A 21,337-nucleotide genomic window follows, 5' to 3' on the forward strand; every position below is an offset into this window, starting at 1 on the left:
GAGTACAGAAATCGATTTAAAGAGCCCTTTATATCGATATAAAGGGTGTTGTAGTGTCGACGGGTACAGCGTTAAATTGATTTAACACTCTTTAAATCGATTTAAATGCGTAGTGTAGACCAGGCCTAAGTTGTGATGGCCCATGTTGAACATTTTGTCTGGGGACCGAGTCTGTTAAGGAGTTACATAGCAACAGAGATTTTTCAACAACAAGCTATGCATTTTAATGAATTTATTTAGAGTAAAGACTAATAGGTTCAAAGCAGCAAGAAAAACTCAACAAGACAGTCATCTGTCGAGGAAATATTACTAACTAATACTGCATTTTATAGTTACTGCCACACAAGACACTTACAGTGTTTTACAATCTACTAATAAATTAAACCTCAACTCCACTGTAAGGATGTTATTCCAATTCTAACTAGGGATAAACTGAAGCACAGAGGTGAAATGGCTTGCCCAAAGGACCACAGCAAATCAGTGGTTGAGCTGAGTATGAAACCTAAATCTCCTGACATCCAGGTCTGTGCATTACCCTCCAGAGAAGGCTTTCTTCTTGCTCCAGTCTATGTTTAGCTATATGCACATTAAAGCAACTCCTGGTGTGTATAACTTCCAGTACAAGAGGAAAGGCAGATCTGAACTATTCATTTGCAGCCCAATCTGAAATGGATGACCACGGGCACCACCTGTTCAGAAAAACCAACTCAGCTGATAGCTAGTGGTGAAGTCATATTTTTGCTTACTACTTAAAAACAGACCAGCAGAGAATCACAGATTTCTGAGAGAAAAATACAAAAGCAACCGCAGACTGTGAATGTCACCAAGTCCCTGGCTGGCTGAAGGAGGGCTCCTCAGTACCAGCTGCACAAACCAAACATGTGCTGTGTGACTGTGTAACTAAAAATAACACTGTTTAGCAGCTCAGCTTATTTAAGTTCACAAGTAGTGGGTGGTTTCAGGTTTAGCACCACTGCTGTCATTTAGTCATCAAATGCGGATGAACTTCCCAGTACTGTTAATCCGCATAGCAAGTGGCCCAGTTTAGGCTCAAAAGTAGTGAAGGCTACTCAAGTTAAAGGAAGTTATTTCCTGTTTCCCGATTTTGTTTATTCATCCTTAAGTTCTGTTCTTGGATGTGGCTAGGAAGTATCTGGAGACAGCTGAACATAGACAAAAGTTCACATCTTTATTCTTACAATTTCTGTGAGGGCTGGGGACGGATTCCGTACAGTTGCTATGTTTGACCTTTCATTGGCAACAACAGTTGTCATTGTCATACCTCTAGATTAATCTATTTACTGAAATGCTGGTACATAGTTGCTATAGCGCAAAGTTAGGATAGACTTTTCTATCAGACTTTCCCAAGTTCTGAGGTGCCCCTGGAAGAGCACAGACAGTATATAAATTAGGATGGGTAGGCTTTTAACATCATATTACAGTGTGGGAGCACAACTGGTTTCATCTTCCATGCCTGCATGACATAATTTCTTAATCTGAACCTGTATTTTGTACTTGCTACTTAACCCTGCGCATATAGCCAGGACTGCTTTTCTATATTGTTCTCTAAATTGTGTGTTTTACAGCAACCTGTATCTCCAATCAGGCATACCACGGGAGTCTGATATTTCCCCTTCTGGATCATTACCAGTGTTATCACCAAGGAAACCATGGGACTGATTGCCAAAGGCACTGCCTGAAGTTGTACTACATTTCTACATTTCCATGACTACGGATTGACAAGTTAACTCTCCAGACAAAAAAAACAACCCACTACTTTCCCCATAAGCATTTGTTTCACAGTATATGACAGTTCAAAACACATTTCATTGTTAAGCTGTGCTGGTTTTCCTTTTATTCTTGTTAGCGAACAGAGGACCAGGAGCATGTAATTCTCTTAAAGTTAAAGGGAAACCACAAACCAAGAGACATAGTTCCTTCTTTATACATTCATGTCAGCGTAACATTCCTGTAGAAGACCCATCTATTTAAATATGAATACATTAAGACTTAATGGCTGAATCATGTTTTCAGGTTTCACTACATAATTCCACATAAAGGGTTGCAATTTTCAGAAAAATGAGACAAACAATTAATGTAAATGGCTCTTCAAAGATGACCACTTGCACAAGTAAATCAGATCAAAGATTCCGACAGACTCATTTCAACAAGGACCAATAGTGGAAGTGTCTCATTTTTTCTGAGTATGCAACTAAAATCAAATTCACAACCCCCTTTACCCCTCCCCTTTTATTTTATTTTTTTAAGTCAACTATTCACCACTAGTTCCACTTACTTTACTGAATGCACAATCTCAAAGATTTCCTTTGGGTCTAGGCTATTATCAATGTTTTGTCAATCCTCTGAGAAACTCATAATCATGAGATTTCTAAACACACAATTAATTCCATTATTTTTATTGCGATTTGTTTTGACTCGATGGAAGACAGGGAAATTTGTCTTATGCTCTATGAAAAATAAGCGCTCTGAGAATTTGCTGCCTTTCATAATCTTAATAAAGGAAAAATTCACTCATGTTAGATCCTTTTTCTCCTTTTACTATAAAAACCCTTTTCTATTTTTATAGCTTATTCCCCAGCACACTGATCTCATAAGTATTTTTTGTACTGATCTTTTATGTATTCCAAACATATTTTTCTTTCAACTAAAAAGCTTCAATTAATTTAATTCTTATTATTTAATATTGCTTTTTATCTTCAGAGTAGTTTATCATAAGCATTAATTCAACACATCCAGGAAGTAGGCAAGCTTTATTATTCCCCATTTTACAGATAGGGAAAGTGAGGCAGAGAGGTAATGTACTCAAGACTGAGGTACTGAAACTGAGATTACAGATCAGAGGTTTTATCTTTCAGCCCATTTTTAAGAATGTTTTCATGTGCCAAGACATGGGTCAAAACAACATTTCTAAAGTTTACATGCAGTGTATTTTTCTAGAACTGTTTCCTCTTTTTTTCCTTGTGGCCTCTGTTACATTATTTCTCGGGATTCCTTTCTCGGGATTCCCTCCCCTCTCAATTCCTTTTTTGGAATATCTTTCAAGGAATCTATAATTATTACTTTAACACATGTGAAAGGATTAAAACAGAAAAGAATCCCTAGATATCCAGGTAAATTCTGTAGATACTATCGTAGCTGAAAACTCTTAGCTTGCTAGATGACACTCAAGAATCCTATAGAGAACTTCCATACCACAGTTCACCACACGTTTCCAAGCCTGGCAAGCAAAAGCACAGCATACTGGTCTCTACCAAAAGAAACACTTCATTTGTCTTCGTATTTGTCTGCAAAGCATCTACCATAAAGCTAAGAACATTTAGTAATCAATGGAATTAAAAACAAAAAATTACTTACATGTACACTTTAATGTTTAAATGGCCACAAAATGACACAGAACCAATTGAGCTCAGCATTCTCAGAGAACAGGTAAACGAATAATGCTTTGTAAAGTTTCTGTAGGAAGATGCGTTTAGTTGGAGAAAGAAAAATTAATTTTTACCTGCTCCCAGTCTTGCCAGTTCTGTTTTATTACCAAATTAGCCAATAACAAAAAAAAAACCATGTAGTTTGCTTATACTATAGAAAGCACCCAAAATGAAGTACATGCTGCCTACAGAAAGGCAATTCCTCACCCAAACAGCTCACAATCTAATTATAATTTAATAAATTCAGTGCCAGAAAATAAGTCAGTTTTAGCTACAACCATTAAAATCTTCATTTGCTTAAACTAGCCTTCATTTCATTTTCAGTAAAGATAAAATGCATTCTCCTTTAACGTATTTGTACTCTATGTATCTGAACTCCAATAGCATGTTAAACAGAAAACCAAAGAAACTGTTTTTAAGTTCAAAATGTACTTTGAATAATTAAACAGTGGCAGCCACTTGCTTAAACAGGGAATTAACAAAACTTCAGAGTAAAGCAAGATAATTTGAAACCTCATTTTCTTTGAAAACAGCAACCTTCCAATGTCTAAATTACAGACTTGAATGACTTATATTGCTTCAACTCATCTAGCACTTGCTCACAGCCACAGAGCTGCATCGTTATCATTTGAAGATCACTTACTGTTCGTTGCCACAACTCCCCAACCTATATTTTCCAAAAAAGAGTCAGGGTTCTATACTGCTGACGTGAGTGGAAATGCAGCTGTTCAGTTCCTTCTGAAAACATTCAGTTTGCCAACTTCGGCCTTGGCTACACTGGCGCTTTACAGCACTGCAACTTTCTCGCTCAGGGGAGAGAAAAAACACACCCCTGAGCACAGCAAGTTACAGCGCTGCAAAGCGCCAGTGTAAACAGTGCTCCAGCACTGGGAGCGCGGCTCCCAGCACTGTAAGCTAATCCCCACGGGGAGGTGGAGTACCTGCAACGCTGAGAGAGCTCTCCCCCAGCGCTGGCATCGCGACCACACTCGCACTTCAAAGCGCTGCCGCGGGAGCGCTCTCGCGGCAGCACTTTGGAGTTTCGAGTGTAGCCAAGCCCTTGGTAACTACCTGCAACAACAGGCTTCGGGATTCAACAACTGACTACTAACAGAGGGAGAAGTGTGATCTTGATTAAACACTCCTGGTCCCTATTTTTGATGCTGTTACTGACTCTTCATCTGATCTTAGACAAGTCACTTACACTCTTTACTTCAAGTTAGCATCTGTAAAAAGTGATGACAGTTGCGTGCCTTCCAGAGAGGGGGCAGGGATCAGAGATGTACTTCGCATCTGTACAGCACTTTGGATCCTGGAATGAAAGGTGATGTAGGAGTTCAAAGTATTAGCTCAAATTAGGGGCACAGAATAAGAATCAGGTTATTATAACACAGAATGGACAGCTACCATCATATTAAGTATGTTTTGTAGCATGTTATTTTCACGTTAATAATAATCCATGTTTTATGAACTGCAGTGTGACTGGAGTAGATCAAATTGCATGAGAAACATAAATACTGAAAAACAAGGCAGACATCTCTCTATCTACACCAGACATGAGCTACTAGAATAATCTAACACAGACAAAACCAAAATAAACCATGTCCCTAGCACGTTCTCTTGTATGCAGGTACTACAAACTTACTGAAAACTGCTCCAAAGCAACATTGTAGCATCATGACTTTCCTGCTGTCTTCAGATTTTTAATGTGTACATTTGGCAAATGAATGAGAAGGGGCACTCTTTCCCCTCCCACTCTAGAGCCCAAGTGGGATATTTTTCATACTATGCATTAACTCCCTGAATAAAAGAAACCATAGTCCAATGTTCATTTATCACTTGCACCTGTCATATCCGCTGTATGGCCATCTGAGAATCAAACAGAGTGACAATCAAATGTCTAGGGGTAGGTTTACGTTACAGGGCTAAGTCGACCTCAGTGACAAACTCCAGCTATGGAATAACATAGCTGGAGTTGACACACCTTAGGCTGACTTATTGCGGAGTCTACACCACACTGGGTTGACGAGAGAACTCTGTCGACTTACCTTATGCTTCTCATTCCGGTGGAGTACTGGAGTAGATGGGAGAGCGATTGGCGGTCAATTTTGCAGATCTTCGTTAGATATTACATATTGATCCCCTGTAAGTGGAGACAAGCCCTAGAGAACAACCCAAAATCTGGACACTCCTGCATGCTCAAACCAATAGGCACTGTTCATGCTAAGAAATATGACACTTGTCCGCTCTCCTCCCTTCCCCCCATCAAGACCTGGGAAACTTTCCATATCAATCCTGAGAAAGAAATCCCTAAGGTAACACTTGGATTCAAACCGGGTTTCTCAGAGAAGGATTTATTATCCCGTTGGCCCATTCACAAAGAAAATAAGCATGCCAGCAAGGAGTGACCATTTGCAATTTTCAAAAGGTGCTGCACTGCCATTTATCCTGCTCAGAAAGAAATGTCCTTACTCTGAGAGAACTTACTGCAGTATCTGAGCCTGCCGTGTTACTTTATATGTTTTATTGTTAAACCAAAACTACATTTGTGCTAGTGATTGTGGATGAAAGCTGAACTAAAATTACTGTCTCTATCTCAGTGCAAGGAGCAAGATCTGCCAGTTTGATTAAAGAAAAACATTATTGGAACAGTTTTTAACGAGCCTGAATAATAATAAATGAAGGATGAAAACGATACGGTGTTACTTCAGTATCCTAGACAGTTGTCAAATTTAATGACACAAAGCCAATTAAAGTTGCTGTTCCAATGAACAGGCCAGTCTCATTAAAAAAAGGATTATATCTGCTATGTGTGACAACTGCATAAAAGCTATTTACCAGCCGCATCACTCTGCAACTCTGATAACGTAACAGTAAAACCCGTCTGAAAAGTAAGAGGCACAGTTAACGTCGTCATTGTTACTTCTCTCTGACAAGTGTATAAAAACATTAAAATTTTACAGAACACTGAAAGCACCTTTTGGTTTTGTTACTTCAGAAAATGAAGTCTCGGTATTTTACTTTTCTAGTAGGTTTTTACTTCTTAAGTCAAGGTTCAACCTTGCAGTGGAAGCCATGCAGGCAGAATCCCTTGAAGTCAGCAGGAAAGACCACTCACGCACATCCTGCTGTAGTATTGGGGGCTTGCATAATTAAATATCTTTCATTCACAGAGTCCACAATCTTCACAAAGGCCTAGTCTACACTTAAAAATTAGATCGACCAAGCTATGTTGCACAGGGCTGTGAAAAATTTCACGCTCTGAGTGCTACAGCTAGGTCAACATAACCCCCATTGTAGATGCAGCTAGGTCAATGGAAGAATTCTTCCACTGACATAGCTACCATCTCTCAACGAGATGAATTAACATCAACAGAGAAATGCCTTCCGTCGACACAGGATGCATTTACACCAGGGGATCGGCAACCTTTCAGAAGTGGTGTGCTAAGTCTTCATTCATTCGCTCTAATTTAAGGTTTCGCGTGCCAGTAATACATTTTAACGATTTTAGAAGGTCTCTTTCTATAAGTCTATAATATATAACTAAACTATTGTTGAATGTAAAGTAAATAAGGTTTTTAAAATGTTTAAGAAGCTTCCTTTAAAATTAAATTAAAATGCAGAGCCCCCCAGACCAGTGGCCAGGAACCGGGCAGCGTAAGTGCCACTGAAAATCATCTCACGTGCTGCCTTCGGCATGTGCCATAGGTTGCCTACCCCTGGTTTACACTATACAGAGGATCACCACTTCGGACTTTACCCATTTTAAGCAATCCTGGGCAAGGGGGAGTGTGGGGTGGGGAATATTAGGCACCGTAGCAACAACAGAATTCAAAAGCCAAACTAGAAAGGCAAAATTTAAAAATGGTTCGAGTTTTTCAGTGAATCCAAAGTAAAAGGGTATTGCGAGTAATGCCTTACTGGTGTATGAAAGCTTAAGATAGAAAACGATATCGACATACTCAACATTATTTATTACAAGATTTTCTAAGAACATAACCATGCAAGTCTGTTGAAGTTTCAAACATATCCCACATTAGTCAATTTTTACATTTTTTTATTCTGTAGAGAATTTTACGTTTTTAATCACAACACAACCTGTCCATTTAGCAATGTTAAAGCAGACTTTGCTTTTTATTTTCACTGGGCGCTTCTACAGAAAGCAGAACACTTCCATTCCCTTTTATAGATTAGAATAAAAGCAACATGCTGGGTACTTAATGGAGATTAATGAGAGAAATCAGAGTACAGTACACAGAATATCAGTGGTTGAAAATAACTGCACCTGCCATACCATCTTGAAAGGAAACCTTCCTGGTCAACACTGTCACTTTAACTCATGCCAAATTTGCTTTGAAAAGAAGGTTCTAATTACTTGACTACTGCAAGGAGACACTAGCTTTGTCAAATATAGCTCTGCTTACCCTAGTTTCTATTCACTTTCAAGGATTGACTTTTCCCATATGAAACTCTAACCTAACTTTTAAGAGGTGTAATGGCATCAAGCTGTCAGAAATTTGGTTCATAGCATGGTAGAAAAGTTATTTACAGATATTTTGTAAAAAAATGTTTTACCCTAGAGCAAGCAAGGGATCAACTTCAAGCATATTTTTCAAGGCTATTGCACAGTATTATACAGAGTTTTTTAAGCATCAGCACCAAGGATCCTCAAAAAAATTGCATTATGAATTTACATGGTGCTCTGAGGAATTGATTGGTCAGTATTCTAGGGTCTCTAGAACAGCTGCTCTTCCAGATTATAAAGTAAAGCTGTTTTTGTCTGAATTAACAGTGTGGGATACTCCCTATGATACAGACACAGCAACACTGGGGCCCCATTCAAGTGTATTCTAAAACAATGAAATATGAAATGACAGAATAAATCTATTTTATCGACATTAAATATGTTTATTCTCTTCATGTAACATTGGAACAGAACAATCTATGTATTTGTTAACCAGCTTGAGGCACCATTCCCCCCAGTACATGAAATTACAAGGATAGAAACATTTAGCCAATTGAGCTTGCTGGGTCTGCTGGACGCTAACACTTGTTACTTTACATTACATAATGAATATAACAATTGTTTCATGCAGAATGAAAAAAACCACACTGACAAAAACAGTACAATTCAGGTATCACAACCACTTTAAAAAAAAACCTTTTTAATTTAATTCCTGATTCTACTAAAAATTCACTTATTTTGTGGTATTTGGTGATAAAGTTTTCTAAAGACAAAGCACTAGTGATTTTTCCAGCAATTACACTGCATTTGAAAAATGGAACTATGAAATTAGCACAAACCTCCTAAGGAGTAAATGTCATGCAGTGCAATTTCTTATTTTAGGACATCAATTGTTTGTTTTGCAACAGATGTGTCACTGCTGAGCAATGCAGTTATGCATAATCAAAGAAAACAATGATTTGGAAAAGTTACCACAGAAAGCAGCAGCAATCCTTAAAAATTAGTCTTATTTCATTTTACACGTACAGGCACAGTGAGAAAACACATGCTTTCAAGCTTACATGAAATGCAGAACAAACAGCTTCCAGCAAAAGCTTGCTGCATAGCAGTAAAAAAAATCACAGTGTATAATTTATGGTTTGATAACTTCCTGGTACAAGATTATTTGGTGTACTAGATGTTGCTAAGCTTTCTAAAACTGAACTTCTGTTTCTAAGGTTAAGTATTTGCTGCCTCTGATACCATGAATCAATGTCATGGCATAGCAAGAATTTAGGTATCATACATTTTTATCATGAAGCAGAGGGGTAGCCCCTATTTTAATATCTGAAGAACATCCAAAAGTATAATTATTAATTATAAAATATAAAGTATGTATAGTGTCTCATTCTCAAGAAGTCAATTAACCGAAGATCACTCATATTCCAACAACAAATACTTACTATGCACTGCAACTCTGTTTATCCAACACCCTCTTTTTACACAGAGTGGTGTTTGGGAGCATTGTGCTTCTGATGGTGCCAGATGTCCTGACCACTCAATTGTCAAAGATCCCCTGTTGCCTCCCCCCAAGCATAGAGACCTTCACTCTAAATTCCAGTTTAGGTATTCCATCTAACTATTGCTTCACTTGGCTATAACAGCCATCGCATGCTGTCTTATTGAATGTATAATGCTGATGGCTAATAGTTAATGCATTCTATCCCAAAGGTAGCTTGCAAAATGCTGTTAAAAGCACTTACCCCTTCAACAATTGTATTTCTTCTTAATCTAGGTTCGAAAAATAGATATTAGCATCTCCCCATGATGTCTGGCATGTCGCCATAGGCTAAAAATCAATTTAAGGCTAAATTAAAGTCCTGTCCACCTGAACACTTCTAGCCCATACTGTACAGACAGATTTCAGATCATCTTTCAGGAAGGAAGAAAATGGTGGTTAATTCTATTTTACCAGCTGTGTAGAATTTAAAAAAAAAAAAAAAAAAATCAGCTCCTGAAAGCCAAACCAGCATTTGACTATCCAATTTCACCAACTGCTTAAAGGTTCTGCAATACACAAAATTTCTGGAAAAGAGGCCAGAAAGCATGCAAAATCTCTAACTGAGAAGTAAGAAATTAGACTATGACGACCCAGGCAGAAGAACTGGTGAAACACCAAGAACTTATCTTGAACTGGCATCTCTTAAAACGGCCTTGAATGGGGGGAAGGGGGGGGAACACATTCTGGTTAAACTCTAGACACAAAATAAGAAGTACAGAGACCTCCTTGGGAAGGGCAAATTATAATCCCATTTACCCAATCACTTGGTTGCAATTAAGGATACGATTTGGTCACGGAGGTCATGGATTCTGTGACTTTAACAGATCTTTGTCAGCCCTGGGCGGTGGGGCTCTGGCTTTGGCTTCAATCCTGCTGTGACCATACCCTGATTTGTCTCTTCCCTCCACCCATGACTGTTCTGTGATTTTTACTGAATTTTACCATGAAAAAATTGTATCCATGTTTGTAATATACCCAGAATGTTGTTTGTAAACACCAAATGAGGGTGGACTGATACTCCAAAGTCAAATTTACATAAGAAAACAGAACACACACACAAAAAATCCTAAACACCAGTTAAAAAAAACACAAACAAAAAACCCCCCACAGCTGTCATTTTTATGTTCCTTTTAAAAACAGTGTCCTAGTTATCATAATCCAGTTGGGAATGTCCTCTAGATTTTAAAATGCTTTTTTCCATTTGTTACCATACAAGAAATATGAACAGCCAACAGAATAGAAATATAATGGTGTTTCTCCTGCTGCTCCAGCAACTAAAACAAACTGTTCCTAGTGCCAAACTGACCCAAACAAAGGAAAAACATAGATCACTAAAAACATGGGGATGGGAAGGAGAAGATGTTTGCCAAGCAACAAACTCTCAAAAGGGTGTGACAAACAATGGAGAGAGAAAAAATAATGAGAACCTATAAATTTCACTGATTGCTGGAAAACAAATTTGCATCCAAGGTATGACAAATACAAAAGATGAGTTTCACGAAGGAATGCTTTATAACAAAAGAAAACCCAACACCTTTTAAAGAATATAAATCAAAATCTTTAGATTACCCAAAAGTATGATCCGTAAGTTACACCACTAGCAAGTCAGTGGCTGATCTGCCAATAGAACTCAGGTATCTCAACACCCAGTCCTGTGTTTTAACAAGACTACTCTTCCTAAATATACACCACACCCCACTAATAGTTTATAACCTAATTTCAGGAGTTGTAGCTGTGCTTCCATTAGATAGCCACAGCTCACGTTTACAAAGGAACTCCACTCATAACTCCAAATAGCCATTTCACAGATAGGTTCTGGAATCAAACATGGAATATCACACAAATCTCATTGAGAGTCCCTAATGCATAACAAAGTGGATGATGAAACTACACATCAAGGGATGCAGTTCACACATTTATTTTAGAATGGAAGAAAATAATCATGAATGCTTATGATCAATATCCTAACAGAGAAAGCACAAGGTAGGGTATTAATTGGTGTTTGCTACAGACCACCAAATCACACCTGAGAAATGCATAAACAGAGGAATCTTGAGTAGCAGCAGAGCAGTTATTTTACCTCTGTATTTTGAACTGGTGTGACTGTTGCTGGAATACTATGTCCAGTTCTGGTATCCACAATTCAAGAATGGGGTTGATAAACTGGAGAGGGTTCAGAGAAGAACCACGAGAATGGATTAAAGGATTAAAAAACACGCCTTATAGTGACAGACACAAGGAGCCCAATCTATTTAGCTTAACAAAGAAGATTAAGAAGCGACTTGATTCCAGTCTATAAATACCTATGTAGGGAACAAATATTTGATAAAGGGGTCTTCAATCTAGCAGAGAAAGGTAAAACAGGATCCAATGGCTGGAAGTTGAAGCTAGAGAAATTCAGACTGGAAATAAAGTGTAAATTTTTGCGAGAGGGTAATTACTCATTAGAAAAATTTATGAAGAGTCACAGTGGATTCATGCAATCTAGGAACTGGGAACTTTTTGTAGTTTTCCCCATCTCTGATATGAAGGAAAAATTGGTTGTTTGATGCAAGTGTCTCTCCTGAAGCAAAAAGCTTGATTGTATTCCTTGATCCATCTTTCATTTTCTTGGAAAACCTGGTTTCAAGTTGCATTCTGAATTTTAGTCTCCTGGCATATTAATTTAGCAGCGCAACCATAGAGAAGTAGGGTTTAAATGTAACCTCTCCACAGTATGAATTGACAATCTGCAAGACATTTTACTTTCTGGGGGGGGAGGGCAGGAACCCAAAACACTGCCCTGGGTGCTATTTATCTGATGACAGTGTTTGCTTTTCTAGCATTCCCAGGTATGCTTTTCTATAGCCTGGATTGCTGAAATTCTTCAACACTATTGACATAAATCAAGCTATGTATGTGAATGAAGACTGAAATACTCCATAGCAAGACATTATGGCTCCAGGTCAAAGCATTTTTCCAAACAGAACAAATGAAGTAAAATGAGGAATATTAGATTTCCAATATTCCTATATATTAATCAATGTCTCCAACTCTCATGCTAGTTACTTTACTACTAACCGATGTATAAATCACACGGAGTAAGAAGCCTTAGACTTCCATTAAAGTTATTATATAAATTTGGATCTCAAACATACCAATACATCCAACAGAAAACCCTGACTGGGTGTCCAGAACATTTAAATATTTGTAATAGGAAGCTGGAGACCTGGATTTTCTGTTACAACAGTAAAAATGAACATAGGAAAAGTTTCCACAAAATACAGAGAAAAAATGGATTTTGAAGACATGCCTTTTTTTTTTTTTTTTTTCAAATGCACGCAAAGGAACAGAGGTGAATGAATGAGAACACCCACCAAAATTTCTCATTTCAAAACTAATGATAGTTTCCTCATAGTGATGTGCTGCTGATACTGAGTAGCTGTTACACTTACTTGAGCCACTGCGGAAGCAGTTGGAGATCCATTAATCCTGTTCAGATTTTCACACCCCACAAAAGGAGCAGGAAATGTTCCAAAAAGATCCTCTTTGCTTTGCATAATAAAACTACTCACCAATCAGTTCATAGAAAGGAAGACCAGACTCATATGCATAATTCAAGTTATTGTGCTACTTTCTATGTAGCCAAAGAAGAATAAATTGTGTGCCTGCCAATGAAGTTTCCAACCCCCACCCGTCACTAATTCCAGCGTAGTCTGGAAACCAGCAGACTCCACATACTAATCTCATTTACCTCATTAAAACTGCACAACGTTACATGCAAAACTTTGGAAGTCATGTTTCTAAAGAAATAGTGAGTAATGTTAAAAACAACTGAATCCCAGTCCCTTTGGGGTCTTTTCTGATGCATAACATGAACAATTACAGCCAATATTGAATAATTAAGACCCTTTAGATATTTAGCCTACTATGAACCCGGGGAGCTTTTATTGACAAGCTGCAAAACCAGATCAGATGTTTATTCCCAGAAGTGTTTTGATTGTTTATTTGAACCTCGACTTTAACTCTCATGCTTCCCAGCAGAAAAAGTAGAAAGACAAAATGGTTTCAGACTGTGACAGATATGGCAATTCCCCGTGATATTTCAGTAAGGTCTTCCAAGGATAAGTTTAAGTATCTTTGGGATCACTTGTATTAATGGTTTATTTATTATTGTGGTCTGGAATTGTATATAACCTCTCAAGATGAGGACGTGAGACCTGAGGGTTCAAAGGAATATATGGAAAACGTATCAAACACGACTATGAATGGCTAGCCAACTACAAAAGCAGTTTCTCCTCCCTTGGTGTTCACACCTCAACTGCTAGAAGAGGGACTCATCCTCCCTGATTGAACTAACCTCGTTATCTCTAGACTGATTCTGGTCTGCATATTTATACCTGCCTCTGGAAACTTCCATTACATGCGTCTGACGAAGTGGGTATTCACCCACAAAAGCTTATGCTCCAATACATGTTAGTCCATAAGGTGCCACAGGACTCTTTGTTGCTTTTTACATATCCAGACTAACACGCCTACCCCTCCGATACCAAACAAGAACTGACTTGGGATATGTGTGAAAATGGATTTCCTTGGGAAGTCTGAGGAGAGGTTAATGCAAATTGCCTGTCTTCAGTTATGCAAAACACAAGCCTTTTGAAGCTACTCCTGATGGGTTATTGTTTGCTGATCATCTGTTACATGAGACCAAGATCAAAGGCCCAAAATGTATAAAGGAAAGACTGAATTATTCACAGTTGTTCTGGTTCTGAATCAGACAGCTATGAATTTGTAGCCATGGGGAAAATCCAGCTACAAGTTTTGAAGGACTGACACCTACCAGAGCCCAAGGTTGGATCTGGGGTTACCCTGGTAAGCTTTATGGCATGTGTGTAGGTTCTTTTATTAGTTTGAATACATTTTCTCTGAAATGTTGCCACCTTAAGAATAAACATGCTTCCTTAAAAGGCTGTGTGGTAACTTGTAACTGCTGGCAATAACCTTGTTTATAGCCTTTGGAGAGAAAGCAAAGCACAGAGGCTGGTCAATTTAGGTAGTCTGGCTACACGGGGATCTCATAGCATAGGCTGGGAACTCTTCAGCATGGAAAAACCCCGGTCAGGAGGGAGGGTCATGCAAGTCTCCACTCAAAGGAGGTGATATCTGAGGAGCCAGGAGGCTAGAGTGGATGCCCTTGGTGCACCACAGGGGGTAAAAACAGAGGTGCAGTTGCCCTGAACTGTGCACTGATTACACTGGTCTACAATTTTTGAGAAGTCGTCTGCTTCAGAGATAAAATGTGGTATTTATTATGTATTTTGATGTGCTGAATTCAAATATGACAATTAAAACAACTGATTGGCTACTGTTTCTAAGATATTTAAGTTTTTACATTTTATGTCTATGTATATTGTGTAGATAGTAGAGTTTTAATCATAAATTGTAAACCTAGGTCTTTTCATGTGTTTATGGTTGCTTTACATGATAATATTTCACCTGTCCTGTTTATGTAACACTTTAAAAATCAGCAAAAGGGTTATATAAATAAAATTTATTATGAAACAAAAGGCAAAAAACTATTATGTACATAGTTTAGTCCTATTCAGTGTCTACTCGGCGCTTCTTGGCTTGTCTCTTGTATTCATTAAATGGAGCATCTCTTGTCACTGTCCAGCAATAGTCTGCAAGCATTGATGGGCTCCATTTGCCCTGATAGCGTTTCTCCATTGTTGCAATGTCCTGGTGAAATCGCTTGCCGTGCTCGTCGCTCACTGCTCCGCAGTTCGGTGGAAAAAAATCTAGATGAGAGTGCAAAAAATGTATCTTTAGTGACATGTTGCAACCAAGGCTTTTGTATGCCTTGAGGAGGTTTTCCACCAACAACCTGTAGTTGTCTGCCTTGTTGTTTCCGAGAAAATTTATTGCCACTAACTGGAAGGCTTTCCATGCCGTCTTTTCCTTGCCACGCAGTGCATGGTCAAATGCATCATCTCGAAGAAGTTCACGAATCTGAGGACCAACAAAGACACCTTCCTTTATCTTAGCTTCACTTAACCTTGGAAATTTTCCACGGAGGTACTTGAAAGCTGCTTGTGTTTTGTCAATGGCCTTGACAAAGTTCTTCATCAGACCCAGCTTGATGTGTAAGGGTGGTAACAAAATCTTCCTTGATTCAACAAGTGGTGGATGCTGAACACTTTTCCTCCCAGGCTCCAATGACTGTCGGAGTGGCCAATCTTTCTTGATGTAGTGGGAATCTCTTGCACGACTATCCCATTCGCAGAGAAAACAGCAGTACTTTGTGTATCCAGTCTGCAGACCAAGCAAGAGAGCAACAACCTTCAAATCGCCACAAAGCTGCCACTGATGTTGGTCATAGTTTATGCACCTCAAAAGTTGTTTCATGTTGTCATAGGTTTCCTTCATATGGAGTGCATGACCAACTGGAATTGATGGCAAAACATTGCCATTATGCAGCAAAACAGCTTTAAGACTCGTCTTCGATGAATCAATGAACAGTCTCCACTCATCTGGATCGTGAACGATGTTGAGGGCTGCCATCACACCATCGATGTTGTTGCAGGCTACAAGATCACCTTCCATGAAGAAGAATGGGACAAGATCCTTTTGACGGTCACGGAACATGGAAACCCTAACATCACCTGCCAGGAGATTCCACTGCTGTAGTCTGGAGCCCAACAGCTAGACTAGAGCCAATCAACAATTTTAAGCATCATTTTCATTCTCAGTGACCCAGAATTAGTAAAGTTTGACTACATTTATTTCAGAAGCATTTTGGCTGTAGAGCAGTGTTATCTTTTCATGATGTAGTCCTATACCACATATTTAAGATTATGGCCTATCGCCACAGAATACATCATACTCATGTTTTGCTAGATTGCAGCACTGCTGTTCTAGAATATAGGTTATTTATTACATTTTTACATACTTCATTTCCCACCCCCCCTTGAACTAGAGGAAAACTAACCACACTCCAGACATTGTTCTGCTACTATTTTACAGCACTCTTTATAAAACCCACTTTTTGCTGATAACTTTCCTGCTGCAACTCTCTTTCAGCCCACTGCTTCAATCCATCAAAGTGCTCTTGTATTCTCAAAAGTGACTGCCTAAAAGTGAGATTGCACAGTTCCATGTGCTGTTCCAGGGTTATAGTGTTTCAGTGTCAAGATGAATTCTTTCTGGCTCATGCGTAGACACCAGTGATAAAAATTATCTGCATCCGGAACTTAGTATAATTCAGTGGATGATGCATGAGCCAAGATAGACTCCAGGTCACTCTCCCAAAGGTGTACTAGTTCTCTAGTACTAGCAGAAGGAGGGAAAAATCAGACATGTTTTTTTTACAAGAACTGTGCAAGTATACATGTATCTGTATCTATCTTTAATTTTAGATATTTACAGGGCACCTACCACTTTGACTCAGAAAACAGGAAATAACTCTTAATTAAGATGTCAAATTTTGAGAGCTTTGTTCGTTTGTTTACTTAGTTCAGAATCAAGAAGGCAAGAGGGATAACAGGCTCATTGAATGGCAATGCAGCAGAGGCTGTCAAGCAAGGATGGCATGGTATTTACCAGAGGTGGTTTTTACCAAGAAAAACATGGTCTCTTCCACCCCAGGAAAATCTAGTTAGTACCAGTTGAAGGCATTTTCTATTTAAAAACTGTTTCATTAATGCACATCACATTACACTTAGCTTTAGTTTATATATTCAAACTACGATGACATAAGGCAGTTGATACACAGATTAATTTAGGGTTGTACAAATAAAAAATAAAATTGCATAGGATGTAATACTACCATAAATATTATGTAATATATGTTAGTATAATACTGAACACTGGAATGTCTGCATATATTATGGTTCTGTATTTTCTCAAGGAAATTATATGTCATGATTCATATTTCAGTATTATATAAACAAAAGACAAAAACTATTCAATTATATGCAAACAATAATGCAGAGTTGCAGGCTTGAAGCATTAAGCAATCAGAAGCACGCAGAGTTGCAGATACCAATCCAGATCCATTTGCCCATGTAGCATTCTGTAGTAGAAGACCAACTCTGATGCAGCATATAGGCCAAGCCTATTCCTCAGTTTTGAACGAACGTAACCATAGTTTGAAAAGATTTACTGTATGCCTGCTGTACTTGCTGGACACTGATGCAATTATTTTTCCCAGTTTAAGGCAGGTTTAATCTGATATTTACCAGCATCTTGTCCTAAACTAGCTTCTCCTTGGAAACTGCTAACCCAGCTGTCAAGAGAGATTTCCTTATTGGTGTGATAGCCTCAATGAGCAGAAGATAGGAATAATGTTTGCAGTTAATTTTTATTCCCTCTAACAGAATAACAATTGTAACTTTCATGCAGTGGTGATTTAAAATACCCAAGAGGTCCCATTTCAGGCAGTGAGATATTCATATTATCTAAACTGGCCATGCAGGACTCTCCAAAGTTCTACCTATTCAAAATGATTATTTACATTAATGGTTTGCTTGGTTTTGCCTTCAGTGAGGTTCTGGTGTCAGTTCCACACCCTTTATCATACCTTTTCAGTGCACCTATTATTTGCAAACATGTAACATTTGAAAATTGACCGGACACAAGACTGTATTTACATACCTTGTGTAGTCTCCTATTAACTGTGGTTCTTAGTTCTTAAGCACCTGGTCTTTGTCGCAAATGGTTAAACTCTCCCCTCTAAATAAAAGAAATCGTGTATCAGCAAGCATGTAGGTTTACTGTGATAAGAAAGATAGACTAGGAGTTTAGTCATTCTTCCCTGCATTCCTCCCCACAAAGTACCAAAAAGTTTCAAATATTCAATTGCATCAGCAAAGTAGTTAAAGCCCTAAGTCAGCAAGTGATCACAACTATGACACTATACAAATAATAAATTAAGCTAGTTGCCAATGTATTTTATATTTGTTGCACACAAACAGGAACTGGCTCTCTTAACAACAGAATTTAAATATGAGAACCAAGAAGCAAAAAAGCAATGTTTCCATGATCACAGTACAAAACCCAGGGGCCTATTCACTAAGCTTAGTAGTTTGTTGCCCTTCTCACAGCAGAAACTGAAATGAAATACAAATGAGAACAAGCTTGACACACAGTCTGGCTGTCTCTGGAAACTACAGCTCTCTTCTTCTTATAGCCAGTATCTTCTTACAGCCACATTACCACCATAAATCACAAAGGAATGATCAAAGTGGCTGGGAGCCAGAATTGCCAGCTGACATGTGGGGCCAGGGAGACATCAGATGGGTCCTCTGTACATCCCCCCTCTGCAGAAGTAGTGAGGCCCCTTTGAAATGGTCACGAGAAAATTTTTTATTGTATTTCATTAATTACAACCAGAGAGAGGCCACGTGTCATATACAGAGAGGGCAGGGACGAAGGAGTGCACTTGGGTTGAATGAGGGCTGAGAAGGAGACTGATTAGTAGCTGAACTGAGGAAGGAACGGTGAAAAAGGCTTATGGAGTGACAAGTGGAGAGAAACAGCACTGTAACTTCTGCCAAGTTGTTTGTTGTCAGTTTCTGTTTGTTTGTCTTATCATTTAGGCCCTTATCTTCATGGCCCTGTTTTCTATGTTTGTACAGCCTTGCATAAGGGGGCCCTCAGCCTTGGTTGGGGCCTACAGGGACTACCAGAACACAAATATTTCCCTCTTCCATGTGCAGCAATAGTGCACTGTGTATGGAGGGATGTGGTGTGACAGTACACTAGGGCTGTTGTAATGAAAAATGCAGAGTGATCATTATTATAGTGAAAATAATTTACAAATTTCCCACAGATCAGGTACCAGTTAATATCACTTTATACTAACATGAAACTATACAACGATGAAACTTGATAATGGAATATGCAAATTATCCACAGGAGATAATTGAAAATAAGATCCTAGCATACATGCAGACAGCTATAAAAGAGCTGAAATCAAAATGCATGCTACTAGCTGGTACATAAGCCTAAGGGGGAAAACCACACACACACTTCACTCATTACATGGGGAAGCCAGAATGGAAGTTCATTCTCAGAAGATATTCCAGAGAACAATCCCAGCAACTGCCAGTCAACCCTTCACAATGCTGCATCATTCTAGGATAAAGTTACATGGCTCTACTGACATTGCCCAGAACGGTCAGTGCACCATAAATTATTTGCTATGCATCTTGCATATTCTCATATTTGAAGAGGCTTGAATTTTTCTGAACCTGTTCATCTTTACAGAAAAGAAAATGCCAGTGAAAGACTTCTGAAAAAAAAAAATCAAATATCTCAGAGATTAGTGAAAGCAGCAGAGAATCCTGTGGCACCTTATAGACTAACAGAGGTTTTGGAGCGTGAGCTTTCGTGGGTGAATACCCACTTCGTCAGACGAAGTGGGTATTCACCCACGAAAGCTCACGCTCCAAAACCTCTGTTAGTCTATAAGGTGCCACAGGATTCTCTGCTGCTTTCACTAATCTCTGAGATATTTGATTTTTTTTTTTCAGAAGTCTTTCACTGGCATTTTCTTTTCTGTAAAGATGAACAGGTTCAGAAAAATTCAAGCCTCTTCAAATATGAGAATATGCAAGATGCATAGCAAATAATTTATGGTGCACTGACCGTTCTGGGCAATGTCAGTAGAGCCATGTAACTTTATCCTAGAATGATGCAGCATTGTGAAGGGTTGACTGGCAGTTGCTGGGATTGTTCTCTGGAATATCTTCTGAGAATGAACTTCCATTCTGGCTTCCCCATGTAATGAGTGAAGTGTGTGTGTGGTTTTCCCCCTTAGGCTTATGTACCAGCTAGTAGCATGCATTTTGATTTCAGCTCTTTTATAGCTGTCTGCATGTATGCTAGGATCTTATTTTCAATTATCTCCTGTGGATAATTTGCATATTCCATTATCAAGTTTCATCGTTGTATAGTTTCATGTTAGTATAAAGTGATATTAACTGGTACCTGATCTGTGGGAAATTTGTAAATTATTTTCACTATAATAATGATCACTCTGCATTTTTCATTACAACAGCCCTAGTGTACTGTCACACCACATCCCTCCATACACAGTGCACTATTGCTGCACATGGAAGAGGGAAATATTTGTGTTCTGGTAGTCCCTGTAGGCCCCAACCAAGGCTGAGGGCCCCCTTATGCAAGGCTGTACAAACATAGAAAACAGGGCCATGAAGATAAGGGCCTAAATGATAAGACAAACAAACAGAAACTGACAACAAACAACTTGGCAGAAGTTACAGTGCTGTTTCTCTCCACTTGTCACTCCATAAGCCTTTTTCACCGTTCCTTCCTCAGTTCAGCTACTAATCAGTCTCCTTCTCAGCCCTCATTCAACCCAAGTGCACTCCTTCGTCCCTGCCCTCTCTGTATATGACACGTGGCCTCTCTCTGGTTGTAATTAATGAAATACAATAAAAAATTTTCTCGTGACCATTTCAAAGGGGCCTCACTACTTCTGCAGAGGGGGGATGTACAGAGGACCCATCTGATGTCTCCCTGGCCCCACATGTCAGCTGGCAATTCTGGCTCCCAGCCACTTTGATCATTCCTTTGTGATTTATGGTGGTAATGTGGCTGTAAGAAGATACTGGCTATAAGAAGAAGAGAGCTGTAGTTTCCAGAGACAGCCAGACTGTGTGTCAAGCTTGTTCTCATTTGTATTTCATTTCAGTTTCTGCTGTGAGAAGGGCAACAAACTACTAAGCTTAGTGAATAGGCCCCTGGGTTTTGTACTGTGATCATGGAAACATTGCTTTTTTGCTTCTTGGTTCTCATATTTAAATTCTGTTGTTAAGAGAGCCAGTTCCTGTTTGTGTGCAACAAATATAAAATACATTGGCAACTAGCTTAATTTATTATTTG

General features: G+C 38.7%; 1 protein-coding gene across 11 annotated transcripts in view; it reads right to left on the minus strand.

Annotated features, from left to right (window-relative positions):
• Positions 1-21,337, minus strand: part of THRAP3 (thyroid hormone receptor associated protein 3) — a 67,215-nt gene that overhangs the window by 37,857 nt on the left and 8,021 nt on the right. For 4 of the 11 annotated variants that reach the window (XM_075060738.1, XM_075060737.1, XM_032766793.2 and 1 more), the window contains exon 2: positions 18,083-18,160. The exons of 3 other annotated variants lie outside the window; for them this stretch is intronic. The gene's annotated coding sequence lies outside the window, so the exon portion shown is untranslated. Of the gene's footprint in view, positions 1-3,375; positions 3,470-5,494; positions 5,590-18,082; positions 18,161-21,337 lie in introns of those variants that run through there. 4 more of the 11 variants (XM_075060742.1, XM_075060736.1, XM_075060739.1 and 1 more) reach the window with 2 other exon arrangements.

The sequence above is a fragment of the Chelonoidis abingdonii genome, chromosome 25, assembly GCF_003597395.2.
Source record: "Chelonoidis abingdonii isolate Lonesome George chromosome 25, CheloAbing_2.0, whole genome shotgun sequence".
NCBI lineage: Eukaryota > Metazoa > Chordata > Testudines > Testudinidae > Chelonoidis > Chelonoidis abingdonii.